Raw genomic sequence first — 14635 nt, forward strand, 5'->3', positions numbered from 1 at the left:
CTCTGAGCCTGCGCGTCCGGAGCCTGTGCTCCGCAACGGGAGAGGCCACAACAGTGAGAGGCCCGCGTACCGCAAAAAAAAAAACAAAAAAACCCAACAACAACAGCAACAAAAAACTGAAGTATAGTTGATTTATAATATTATTTTAGTTTCAGGCATATAACATGATGATTCAATATTTTGATAGATTATACTCCATTTAAAGTTATCATAAAACATTGGCTATATTCCTTGTGCTATACATTACATCCTCATGTCTTATTTACTTTATACCTAGTATTTTGTACCTCTTAATTCCCTTCCCCTATCTTGCCCCTCTCCCCACTAGTAATCACTAGTTCGCTGTATCTGTGAGTCTGTTTCTGTTTTGTTTTTTGTGTGTGTGTGGTACGCGGGCCTCTCACTGTTGTGGCCTCTCCCGTTGCGGAGCACAGGCTCCGGACGCGCAGGCTCAGCTACCATGGCTCACGGGCCTAGCCGCTCCGCGGCATGTGGGATCTTCCCGGACCGGGGCACAAACCCGTGTCCCCTGCATCGGCAGGCGGACTCTCAACCACTGCGCCACCAGGGAAGCCCGGAATGAGCTTTTTTAAAGTATTAACTATTTTATAACTGTTTCTACCACTTTTGCCACTTTTGTGGTTGATATCTTGCTTCTTGTGGGGTGAAACTATAACACATTTAATGATCTAAACTAAAGGAAGCCGACTCCAAAAAAAAGCAGGAAAAGTTGGGACATTCTTATTTTCTTCAGGCAAGGAGAGAAGTCTAAAAAGTATCAATGCTGACCACCTGTAGAAACTAAGTAACATGAAAAAGATGGTAACTCTTTGCATAGTGAGACTTTATAAAAGATACAAAATAACAGACATTTCTAAGCTTTTGAGATCAGCAAATTCAGAAATAAATTTTCTTAATGGTATAGGCAGTTTGTTTGGTAAAGCACTGTGGAGGCATCCACTGGATAATAAATAAAGCTTTCTCCTGAGTAGAACTCAGGCACCAGATGCAGCCGGGCCATGCTCCTCACTCCCTGGGCATCTGGCAGCTCACTTTCACCCTCTGTCCCTTCCCCATTCTATTGGATCTCCCTGACACCTAACATTGTGGAATAGCCCTACTTTTGAAATTCTCCTTTCCACTGTCTTGGCCAAACATTTTCCATGTCTCCTCACACCTTTCTGGTTCCTTTCTGGAAGCCTCAGGCTTCCTTCTTGGGCCATCTTTTCTGCACAACTTTTGTAGCAATGTCATTCTGTTCCTACACACACACACACACACACACACACACCCTTATACACACACACACACACACACACACTCAAATCTATTTAAATAGTCCTACCTTGTTCCTGAGCTCCAGACTCCTATTTCTGGTTGCCTCTGGGGGTTTGCACTTGAATCACTGAGGCCAAATCTGTACAAGGTCTCCCTGTCACCATCACCACCAAAGTCCGTCTCTACCTTCTCCCTCCGCTTCACCACATTACCCTTCCCACCCCGCCCCCGACACACACACATTCAATTGGGCACGAAGACTTGCTGAGCCTGCTCCTGAAATCTGTGTCCACTCTCTATGCCTCCTCTAGCCTCTTTAAAAGAACACCCCCAGCAAACACCCCATGCAGCTTCCATGCAGCTCTGGAAATCTTCCAAGTACAGACTAGTAACCACATCACTCCCCTGATAAATAAAATCTCTGACAGCTTGCCATTGCCTCTGCATAAGGTCCAAAATATTTCTTTCAAGGACTTTTCACAATCTGACTTTTATTTCACTTTCCTAATCTTAATGCCTGCCACTTCCTGCCTCACCAAGCTACAGATTTTATAATCTGAGGTTTCTGTGCCCTTGCTTCTCCTTTAAACCAGTCTACAAAATATTCCTGTCTTTCTGTGCCTGGCAAACAGCACTTGCTTTGTTGGTCTTTGTTTCCAGGTAGAATGGGAGATTCTCAAAAGTAGTGGTCATGTCTACCTTATCTTGGAATCTCTCCAGTGGCCTTGGAATCAGTACAGTGGCCTGACACACAGTAGGCACACAGATGTTTGAGTGGGAGTAGGGAATGTGTTGCTGATATCCTAGGACCAATATTTCTCAAACTTCTTTTTTGACAGTAAAAAAAATTTAATGTATAGAAACTGAAAGTAGAATGGTGGTTACCAGAAGGTGGGGATGGGGGGTAGAGAGGGAAGTTGTTGTTTAATGGGTATAGAGTTTCAGATTTGTACAATAAAAGTGTTCTGCATATTGTCTAATTTTCATGCTGTCATTCATTTACAACATGCGCCTTCCCCTTACCCTTGCAGGTTTCCCCTTTCCCTTGTAGGTTCACTCTCCTATGCCTGTCCTTTAAAACTAGGGTCCTCAAAGTGTCTGTCAGCCAGAGGCCCTCTGCTTCTCACTCTGTTCTCTCACCCTGGAAGATTTCATTCATACCTACAGCTTCAAGTAACGACCCACTCTCATACCTCTGGCCTAGATCTCTTCAGCGAGCTCTAGATGAGAATATTAGATGGCCCACTTGTCATCTCCTGCTTAACGTCAGGAGACCTCAAACTCATACATCCACTATCAAGCTCATGATCTTCCCATATTCCCAAAGCTGAAGGCTTTCTCATGTTCTTTATCTTAATAAAGAGCACTGCTGTCCATTCAAATGCATAGGCCAAAAAATATAGGTGTCTTCTTTGATAGTTCTCTCTCCATATACCCCATATCCAATCCATCCCTAAGACCTGGCCATCATCTTACCTTCTACAGGAGCCCTGAATCCAACTTCAACACCCACCCCCTTCAACTCATGCAAACATCATCTCAAGCCTCAATTATAGTAATAGCCTCTTAATAAATTACCTGTACCAGCTCTAGCCCTCTCCAAATCCCTTTTCTACCTAGCTGCTAGAATGATCTTTTCTAACCATAATCCTCATTACTCACACCCCATGACATAAAATTATTCAGTGGCCTTCTCACTGGTCTTCAGATAAGGACAAAACTCTGATCATGCTCTCCTTACTCTCTGCATTCTGGCTGCCACCCTGGTAGTAGGGAACCCAAGTTCCCTCTCACTTCAAGGGCTTCTCTTAGAATGCTTTTCTCACCACTTTGCTTAGTTAACTCCTATTTCAAACTTTGGAATTGAGATCTTAGTCACTTCTCTCAGGGAAGCCATATTTGATGTACCTGGTGAGCTCAAATTCCTATTACAGGCTCTGAGGAAACAAAGTGCCTTTCCTTCAAAGCAGTGAAGCCACAGGTACAATGCTAGAACAATCTAAGTGATTATTTGGTTGATGTTAGTGTCCCCTACAGGACTGTGAGCTCTTCCCAAGGGAAGGAGTTAAGTCTGTTTCTACTTACCAGTGTATTCCCAATGCTTAGCACATGACAGATTTTCAGTATATATTTGCTGAATGTGTTTTTATTAAATACCTACTGTGTACCAGAAGTACATAAAAACATTCATCTTCCAGGGACTTCCCTGGTGGTCCAGTGGTTAAGACTCTGCACTTGCAATGCAGGGGGTACGGGTTCGAACTCCGGTTGGGGAACTAAGATCCCACACGCTGCAGGATGTGGCCAAAAAAAAAAAAAAAAAAAAAAAAAAAAAAAATCATCCTCCAGAAAACCTGTAGAGTTGATGATCACAAACGTAAAGATTTCAGTGAATGGACAATCAGGAATCCAAAGACACTATGAAGTGTCCTTAGCAGCTCTATTCATTGTCACCAAACACTGGAAACAGATGAATGAATAAAATGTGGTACATCTATACAATGAAATACTACTCAGTAATTTAAAAAAAAACAAAACTATTGATAACATAACTTGGATGAATCTCAAAGACATTATGCTGAGTGAAAAAAGTCTCAAAATATACATATTGTATGATTATTTATATAACATTCTTAAAAAGACAAAACTAGTGACAGAGAACAGATCTAGTGACAGGCAACAGCGGTTGCCAGGAGCTAGGGGTTAGTAGAAAATGCGACTATAATACCACAAAGTGGGTTTTTGGGTGATGGAATTGCTCTATATCCTGATTGTGGTGGTGGTTACACAAATCTATATATGTGTTAAAATTCACAGAACTATAGACCAAAAAAGTAAATTTTATTGTATGATAATATTTTAAAATAAAAATAAATTTAAAAAGAAAAGACAGAAAAGGTGGCTGACTGATGACCAACAAATCAGACAACGCAGATGAAATTAACAAATTCCTAGAAACACATAAATTACCAGAACTAACTCAGGAAGAAATAGAAAATCTCAACAGAACTATAACAAGTAAGGAGATGGAATCAGTAATTTAAAAACCTCCTGGGCTTCCCTGGTGGTGCAGTGGTAGAGAATCCACCTGCCAATACAGGGAACACGGGTTCGAGCCCTGGTCTGGGAAGATCCCACATGCCGCGGAGCAACTAGGCCCGTGAGCCACAACTACTGAGCCTGTGCATCTGGAGCTTGTGCTCCGCAACAAGAGAGGCTGCGACAGTGAGAGGCCCGCGCACCGCGATGAAGAGTGGCCCCCGCTCGCCGCAACTAGAGAAAGCCCTCGCACAGAAACGAAGACCCAACACGGCCATAAATAAATAAATAAATAGATAGACAGATAGATAAATTAATTAATTAAAATAAAAACCTCCTAACAAAGAAAAGTCCAGGATCTGATGGCTTCTCTGGTGAATTCTTCCAAACATTTAGAGGAGATTTAATACCACTTCTCCTGAAACTCTTCCCCCAAATTAGGAAAGGGTATATTTCATAATACATTTTATGAAGCCAGCATTATCCTGATACTAAAGCCAGGCAAAGATACCACAAGAAAAAAACCTACAGATCAGTATCTCTTATGAATACAGATGAAAAAATCCTACAAAACAAACCAAAAAACAAACAAAAAAACCCACTAGCAAATCCAACCGAATCCAACAACACTATAAAGATTATATACCATGACCAAGCAGGATTAATCCCAGGCATGCAAGGGTGGCTCGTCATAAGAATATCAAGGTAATATACCATAGTAATCCAGCCATTGCTATTTTGTTGGTTCTAATTCTGTGCTTTCTAATCAAAGTTCTTATTGACAATCCAACTTCCTAAAGATTTTAATATAAGCAGGTTCCCCGGGTTTGGGGAATATGAGTTCTATGATCAAGAGAAAAGACTGCCTAACCAATTATTACACCAGACCCTGTGGTAGGTATACAGCATGTATCATCTTTAATTTTCACCACCCCTGAAAAGCAGTCAAGAATTCCCTTCTTAAGAATGAAAATACTGAAGGTCTGTGCTGTGACAGAGCAAGGATAGAAAGCTGGGTCTACCTAATTCCTGTATAAGTCAGTTTCCAATGAATTTAATTAACATGAGTCAGTCATCAAGGTAATGAGCATATATGGGTGCATTTAAATCTACTTTCTGGACCTGAAAAACAGAGAAACACACCTTAGAAGTGGTGATTCAACTCAAGGAAAATATTCCTTTTTTTATAACATTCCTGCTAGCCCCTAACACTAACGCTTGCACTTGGCTCAATTCAGGCCCTAATCACCATTCACTTGTATTATTACAGTGGATTGCAATGCAGTGTCCCAGCATCCACTCTTACCCTGCTTTGGACCAGTCCTCCACACTGTTGGACCCTCCTAGGGTCCAACATGACAACATCCCTCCCCGCTTTATAAAGCTTTTTAATAGGTCCCCAAGCCACAGCAACATTTCCTAAACTGTGTAGCCACAGAACTGTTTCAAACGGATCGACCATCAGTTGGCACTCACAATATCTACTGAATGCTTGGATTAGAGCAGAGAGGAAAAAATGGCATCAGTAATTGATGAAAAAAAACACCTTGAACTAACTGAATTTAAAAAACAGATTAGAAAAATTAAGCCATTTTCTGTTTCTTACAAACAAAATTTCATGTTATAATGAGAACACAAGACATGTCGCAGACTAGCATGTAATTAAGTGGAAAGCACAAACCATGCCAGTTAGTATATCTGAATCACGCAATAAGATGCAGATCCCAAGTCACATGTGTGTTCATGATGTCCCAGGATTCTTAATTTTTAGAATTATACACATATGTGTTTACAATTTCTTACTTTTATACTTTAAAAATATATTTTAGAAGAAAAATTACTCAATTGTTGCTTTTCTTTAAGTCCCGTTAACATCTATCACATTGGCATTCTCCACCTTTAGCAGCTGAAGGGCAGCTTGGGAGCTTGGTTAAATGCACAGTGTGTTACAGCTGCTTTCCAGGTCATGCTGTTCACCAAAGAGTGCAGCAGTATAGTTCCTGATGTTTAAGACAGAGAGAAAGGAATCTAAATAGATGCATCCCATTTGTGTCTCTGTGTGTGTGTGTTTTTAAATGGAATGATATAGATTTTATTTAAAAAGTTAAATGTCAGTAGTTCTTCACTTAACTTTGGCTATCCCTGAAAATCTCCTGGGAACTTGTAAAAAATACTGATGGCTGGGTCTCACTCTCCTCCAATTCCTCTCCCGAATTATGAATTAATTGCTTGGATGTGGAGTCTGAGCATCAGTACTTTTTAAAAGCTCCCAAGGATGAAAATCACTGCTACAGCGGAGGGAATCAGGTGGAAGCTACAAGGGTAGAAGCCAGGCTTCTCTGAATATACCTTATTTGGTTGACTTTGGAACCATGTAAATATTTTACATAATTATAAAATTAAATTTGAAAAAGCAATCCCTGGGCTTCCCTGGTGGCGCAGTGATTAGGAATCCTCCTGTCAATGCCAGGGACACGAATTCGAGCCCTGGTCCAGGAAGATCCCACATGCTGCGGAGCAACTAAGCCCGAGCGCCACAACTACTGAGCCTGTGCTCTAGAGCCCGCGAGTCACAACTACCGAAGCCCGCAAGCAGCAACGAAGACCCAACGCAGCCAAAAATAAATAAATAAATAAAAATTAAAAATAAAAAAAGCAATCCCCAAAACATAAAGCAAACTAACTGTATATTTAATTGGGAGGAGAATCACACAAAGAACTATTTCAAATGACTTTAATTGGATATCCTAGCAGGGTATACTCTAAAGATAACAAGCACTGAAGAAATAGTGTACAGAAATAGTACTGCTAGTCTACGATTCTGAGACTGTTATGTGGGCATTATGGGATAAAGAAAATGAGTAATTGTGTTATTGAATACTGGGATTTCTGGCATTAAAGAAAGGATATACATTAGGTTGAGTAAAAGCATTATAGTCCTGAGTTTAAATTGGAAATATGACTAACCTCTGGAGTAAAGAGCAGCCCTACCACGCATTTTATCTCTACTATTTTTTTTTTTTCCGGTATGCGGGCCTCTCACTGTTGTGGCCTCTCCCGTTGCGGAGCACAGGCTCCGGACGCGCAGTCTCAGCGGCCACGGCTCACGGGCCCAGCCGCTCCGCGGCATGTGGAATCTTCCCGGACCGGGGCACGAACCCGTGTCCCCTGCATCGGCAGGCGGACTCTCAACCACTGCGCCACCAGGGAAGCCCTATCTCTACTATTTTTGTCTAAAGAGAAACAGGGTTCCTTGAAGAAATTGCTAATTCCTAGTCTGGAGCTAAACATATAACAAGACTGGAAAATCTTCTACCAGAAATCAAGGACACTATAAAAGACTGCTAGGATCATGTCAAAAGGAATTAGGAGAAAACCTGAAGAGGTTCCCATGACACAAAGATAGGATAATATGAGCATCAAATAAGAACAAAATGGCAATGGATAAAATATCAAATACAGTTAAATCTTTAAATTTACACTGATTTGTTACAGGACTTCATTTGTCATCTTTGGCAGATGCTAGAGAACCAACTTATTCTGAAAACAGGTAGATAAAGCAAAGACTCATCGTTTATCCTGGCTTTTCTGAACAAACTATTCCACAGGGTAACCTAAGAGTTAATGAGGGGAAGTTTTTCCAGCTTATGCATGAAGAAGGAATGATAGAGGGACTTCCCTGGTGGTGCACTGGTTAAGAATCCGCCTTCCAATGCAGGGGATGTGGGTTCGATCCCTGGTCAGGGAACTAAGATCCCACATGCTGTGGGGCAACTAAGCCCACACACCACTACTACTGAGCGTGTGCACCTCAACTAGAAAGCCCACGTGCTGCAACTACTGAGCCCCACACTCGGAGCCTGCACTCCACAACAATAGAGCCTGTGCACTGCAACTACTGAGCCCACACACTCTGAAGCCCGTGTGCCACAACTAAAGAGAAGCCCATGTGCTGCAATGAAAGAGCCCGCATGCTGCAATGAAGATCCTACATGCCACAACTAAGACCCAACACAGCCAAATAAATAAATAAATAAATAAATAAAATATTTTTTAAAAAAAGAAGGAATGATACAATTAGAACAATGCCATTTGCAACCCCAGTGAATTAACGGATATAGCCTAGGCAACGATCAACATGAACATCAGCATCATAAATGAGAGACCAGTCAGCCTTAAGTGCCTTCTAATGGAAAACACATCAACAGCCATGAAATAGCTGGTGGGGGTAAGGGAGTAGGGTGGGAGAGGGACAAACTTGAATCTGATCAAGCCTATACAGCAATGGTTCTCAAACTTTAGCGTGCATCAGAATCATTTAGAAGACTGCAGGGCCCCTTTCTCAGAGTTTCTGATTCAACAGGCCTGGAGTGAAGCCAAGAATCTGTATTTCTAATAAGTTTCCCAGATGATGCTGATGTTATTGATCCTGGAACCTCATTTGAAAGCCACTGCTCTAGTGCCAATTATGAAATTAGAGGAAAAACAGGGGATGGGGAACTCTGATGCAAACATCATAGGGATGCAATCAGCAAACTGTACATTGTGAAAAAAATCTACAAAATAAACTTTATTCTACAAATAAGCTTCAAAGGAAAAAAGAGAGAGATCAAGAAAGATCCTATAGACTAAAAGAGACTTAAGAGATAAAGCAGCCAAATGTAATTCTTGGAACCTATCTGGAAATGTGTGGAGAAGTTTGAACACAAATCAAATATTTGATACTAAGGAATTATTGTTAATTATTTTAGATGTAATAGAAGTTTTGTGGGTATATTTTTAAAACTAGTCCTTAGAGATATAAACCTAAATACTTATAGATAGAATTATTTCTGAAATTTTTTTAAAAAGGAGGAAGGTGTGGGACTTCCCTGGTGGTGCAGTGGTTAAGAATCTGCCTGCCAATGCAAGGGACATGGGTTCAATCCCTGGTACGGGAAGATCCCACATGCCGCGGAGCAACTAAGCCCGTGCGCCGCAACTACTGAGCCTGTGCTCTTGAGCCCGTGTGCCACAACTACTGAAGCCCGCACACCTAGAGCCCGTGCTCCACAACAAGAGAAGCCACCACAATGAGAAGCCCGTGCACTGCAATGAAGAGTAGCCCCTGCTCACCGCAACTAGAGAAAGCCTGCGTGCAGCAACAAAGACTCAACACAGCCAAAAATAAATAAATTTTTAAAAAAGTAAGAGGAAGCTGATTTGAGTGGGAAAGAGTCATGAGCTGGGGCCACCTTGCCCCAGGTCAGGAGAACTGATTCTGAGAATCTTTCCCTAACTCCTTGTTCAGTAAAATTGTGTGGTAGCTTGAAACTGGCATAGTAAATAAATAAATGGGTAAATACTCCCAAAGAGAAATTAACAAACACTATAAATTGAATCACCAGCCATGAGTTAATGGAGTTGGGGATAAGTAGATGGAGGGGGGGTATTACACTATTCGTCTTACTAGTGTCACTAATCGACATTTTCCATCATAAAAAAAAAGTAGAAAAGAAAACCAGCATTTCTGTAAGGGGACAGGGGAACCAGTGGACAGGGTAATTCTTTTCTTTTTTTTTGAATTTTTGAATTTTATTATTATTATTTTTTTATACAGCAGGTTCTTATTAGTTATCTATTTTATACATATTAGTGTATACATGTCAATCCCAATCTCCCAATTCATCCCACCACCACCCCCCCAGCCACTTTCCCCCCTTGGTGGACAGGGTAATTCTTATACAGGTGGTCCATTTACCACTTTGCAAAAGCACTGCCCTAACACATACTTCCAGCCAGTAAACACAGTCACTTATTCTGAAACAACCACTGGCACCCACAACCCCCTATCCCCATCCACACTAGTACACTGGACATCTCTCTGGTCCTAAAGTACACACTGCCTAGAAGACCCATCTCTAACCCAGCCCCAATGTTCTGTCAAAGAAGACAGCGCCATTCCAAGGGCTGAGCATTCCTTCTCTATCACAGCACACAAAAACCCCATGTCTACTACATCACATAAAAAGCTCCTAAGTTGTAGGGATGGGGAATTTCCTACCACTTTTTGTCTAGTACAGACCTTGTCATACACAGACACTAAATGTAAATGGGCTAAATCAATGATTTCCTATTACCCGGGCTGGAAAGGACTAAAAGCCATGCCCCCTTCCTTGGGTATATCATCTCATCAACTCACATCTGGCCACCAATTTAAGTTGAATTATAACAGGAATATAAAACTATTCTGACACCAACTGGTGAACTTCAATACAATTCTGATGCTAATGACCCAGAGTAGCATCAGATTCCATAGTTCAAGGACATGGTTCCCAACAAGACTGTCCTTACTCCAGTTGTACTTTGGTGGTCCGCAGGCCAACAACATTTCTGAACAACTGGCTGCAAATTCAGAGGTTCCCACAACTCCTCAGGTTTGATTTGCTAGAACAACTCACAGAACTTTAGAAAGCACTATACTTATTATTACAGTTTTATAAGAAAGAATACAAATCAGGACTAGCCAAATGAAGATACACATAGGGCAAGGTCTGGAAGGGTCCTGAACACAGAGTTTCCATGCCCTCTCCTCATAGAATCAGGGTGCATCAGGGACTTCCCTGGTGGTCCAGTGGTAAAGAATCTGCCTTCCGGGACTTCCCTGGTGGCGCAGTGGTTGAGAATCTGCCTGCCAATGCAGGGGACACGGGTTCGAGCCCTGGTCTGGGAAGATCCCACATGCCGTGGAGCAACTGGGCCCGTGAGCCACAATTACTGAGCCTGCACGTCTGGAGCCTGTGCTCCGCAACAAGAGAGGCCGCGATAGTGAGAGGCCTGCGTGCCGCGATGAAGAGTGGCCCCCGCTTGCCACAACTAGAGAAAGCCCTCGCACAGAAACGAAGACCCAACACAGCCATAAATAAATAAATAAATAAATAAATTTTTAAATTACAAAAAAAAAAAAGAATCTGCCTTCCGATGCAGGGGACACAGGTTCGATCCCTGGTCTGGGAACTAAGAACCCACATGCTGCAGGGCAACTAAGCCCGCGGCACCACAACTACAGAGCCCAGGCGCCTCAACAAGAGAGCCCGTGGGCCGCAAACCACAGAGCCCACGCACCCTGGAGCTCGCGTGCCACAACTAGAGAGAGAGAAACCCGCACGCCACAACTAGAGAGAAGCTAGCATGCCACAACTAGAGAGAAGCCCGCATGCCAAAAAGAGCCCACGTGATGCAACGAAAGATCCCATGTGCTGCAACCAAGACCCAATGCAGCCAAAAAAAAAAAAAAGGAATCAGGGTGCATTACCCTCCTAGCATATCACCAACCAGGAAGCTCCACCAAGCTCTGATGTTCAGAGCCTTATTGGGGTTTCATTCCATAGATATGATTGACTGAATCAGGGGCCACAAGATTAACCTCCATCTCCAGCCCCTCACCTTTCCCCAGAGGTCAGACTGGCTCAAAGCCCCAGTGTTCTGATTACATGGTTGGTCTTTCTGGTGACCAGGTTCCATCTTGAATCATCTCATAAACATAAACTCAGGTATGATCCAAGAGTACTCATGAATAACAAGAACACTCCTATCACTTGGGAAATTCTAAGAGTTTTGGAAGTTCTGTGCCAGGAATCTGGGACAAAGACCAGACACATTCTTTATTATTCAACAAAAACAAACTGTGAAAACTCCCTAGCCAACTTACAAAAATAAAGACAAGCATTTAAAAAGATATGCAAGACCACTCATTTTGGGTGCTAAATTCCATTCTCACTTATTAGCATTTCAGATACCACTCATCTACTAGACTTATACACCATTTTTACAATTTGGTATGCATTAAATTGAACCATACTCTGAGAATTATCTACAGATTGCTAGAAAAAAACCCTGGAGCAACACCAACCAGATGGGGCTTCTCCTTCTGGTTGAGCAACCAACCCATTAGTTGAGCATTGGACACTTGGTCTGGTAATGGCAAGACAACAAATAAGCTGCCCTGTTAATGATCATGGAGTCACCAAACAAAAAAGCTTCAATAATCTTTCTGAAAAGAGCCATCAAGAACATGACAAAATGTGATAAATACATCTATTAACAGCATGAAGCAAATTCTCCTCTAATCATAATTTTACTTTTGTTTAAAAATAACGGATGCCTCAAAAAAAGTGTTTAATTATAACACTGCAAACTGAACAATAATTCTCCAGCCACTGGTTTATCCAAAAAATCTTTATCCAAATTTTGACATCACTACAATATCTTGTGGGTATCACATACAATATCTTGTGGGTATCACATCTCAAAACTGTTGTTAACAAATTCCCTGGCAGATATCAGGTATTGGACTAAGAAAAACTCAAGCCATCTATTCTTTTTTTTGTGTGTGTGGTATGCGGGCCTCCCTCTGCTGCGGCCCCTCCCGTTGCGGAGCACAGGCTCCGGACGCGCAGGCCCAGCGGCCATGGCTCACGGGCCCAGCCGCTTCGCGGCATGTGGGATCCTCCCAGACCGGGGCGCGAACCCAGTTCCCCTGCATCGGCAGGCGGACGCGCAACCACTGCGCCACCAGGGAAGCCCCCAGCCATCTATTCTTGAATCTTAAATTCATTTAAATGGAACCTCAAATGCAAAAGAAAAATTACAAGCTAAACACGCCTACCTTTTTTAAAATTCCAGAGTCATACACTAAATTTTACTAAACAGGAAAAAATACATGAGAAAAACTTATTGTGAGAATATAATACACAAGAACAGCCCTAGCAGACCACGTTTTTATCTTTTTTAATTTGAAGTATAATTGACTTACAATATTATATTAGTTTCAGACGTACAACACAGTAATTTAATATATTTATACACTACAAAATGATCACCATGGTAACTCGTTACCATCTGTCACCATAAAAAATTATTACAATGTTATTAACTATATTCCCTATGCTGTACATTACATCCCTGTGACTTACTTGTTTTATTACTAGAAGTCTGTACCTCTCAATCTCCCTCACCTATTTCATTCATCCCCTGACTTCACTCCCCTATGGTAACCACCAGTTTGTTCTCTCTCTATCTATGAGTCTGTTTTAATACATTTGTTCACTTGTTTTATTTGTTAAATTCCACATATAAGTGAAATCATACAGTATTTGTCTTTCTCTGTCTGACCTATTTTGCTTAGCATAATACCCACTAGGTCCATCCATGTTGTCAAAAATGGCAAGATTTCATTTTCTTTTTTAGCTGAGTAATATTCCACTGTGAATATATACCACATCTTCTTTATCCATTCACCTATCAATGGGCACTTAGGTTGTGTCCTTATCTTGTAAATAATGCTGCCTTAAGCGTAGCGGTGCATTTATTTTTCTGAATTAGTGTTTCTCTTTTCTTTGAAAAAAATACCTGGAAGTGGAATTCCTGGGTCATATGGTAGTTCTATTTAAAATTTTTTGAGAAACCTCTATACTGTTTTCCCTTAGCTTAAATAATCACCTCTATGAGATTCAAGTAAGTAAAAGACAAGGCCTTGAATCAAGGGCACAAATAAGTAAAACCTTAGGGCTTCCCTGGTGGCGCAGTGGTTAAGAATCCGCCTGCCAATGCAGGGGACATGGGTTTGAACCCTGGTCCAGGAAGATCCCACGTGCCGTGAAGCAACTAAGCCCGTGCGCCACAACTGCTGAGCCTGAGCTCTAGAGCCCGCGCGCCGCAACTACTGAAGCCCGTGCGCCTAAGAGCCTGTGCTCTGCGACAAGAGAAGACACCACAAAGAGAAGCCTGCGCACCACAATAAAGAGTAGCCCCCGCTCGCCGCAACTAGAGAAAGCCCGGGTGCAGCAACGAAGACCCAAAGCAGCCAAAAATAAATAAATAAATAAAAGAAGTAAAACCTTAAATTACCCTTTAAATTAAATAACAGCTAAAGCAAATAACACTCCTCTCCAGTTTCTAAATATGAGATGTCCCCAGTTTTTCTCTCCATTCTAAGCCACCTCCCCACCCGCCATTCTAGGACCTTGCTCCATCAGATGCTACCTCTCCACTGGCTCATTTCCCTCTGCATGTGAACATGCTAATGGTGACTCTAACCTAATAAAACAAAACCAAAGACCTTCCCTCATACCTGTACTTCTTCAAGCTACCACCAGGTCCTTTCTTTACTTCTTCAAAATGTACTCCCCATTCCTTGTCTGAGTCTTCTGCAGCCCCCGCCTCCCTCCCTCCCTCCCTCCGTCCCTCTCTCTCTCTCCTCCCTCTCTCTCTCTCTCTCTCTCTCTCTCTCACACACACACACACACACACACACACACACACACACACACACACACAC

The 14635-nt window shown here is 42.1% G+C and overlaps 1 protein-coding gene and 1 non-coding gene across 3 annotated transcripts in view; one reads left to right on the forward strand and one right to left on the reverse strand.

The window, feature by feature from the left end:
- Window positions 1-14635, reverse strand: part of PRKAR2A (protein kinase cAMP-dependent type II regulatory subunit alpha) — a 94298-nt gene that overhangs the window by 57070 nt on the left and 22593 nt on the right. The gene's annotated exons all lie outside the window — the stretch shown is intronic.
- Window positions 3482-3554, forward strand: TRNAA-UGC (transfer RNA alanine (anticodon UGC)). The gene has a single exon. It is a non-coding gene; the product is annotated as a tRNA-Ala (tRNA).

This window comes from Physeter macrocephalus, chromosome 18 (assembly GCF_002837175.3).
Source record: "Physeter macrocephalus isolate SW-GA chromosome 18, ASM283717v5, whole genome shotgun sequence".
Taxonomy (NCBI): Eukaryota; Metazoa; Chordata; class Mammalia; order Artiodactyla; family Physeteridae; genus Physeter; species Physeter macrocephalus.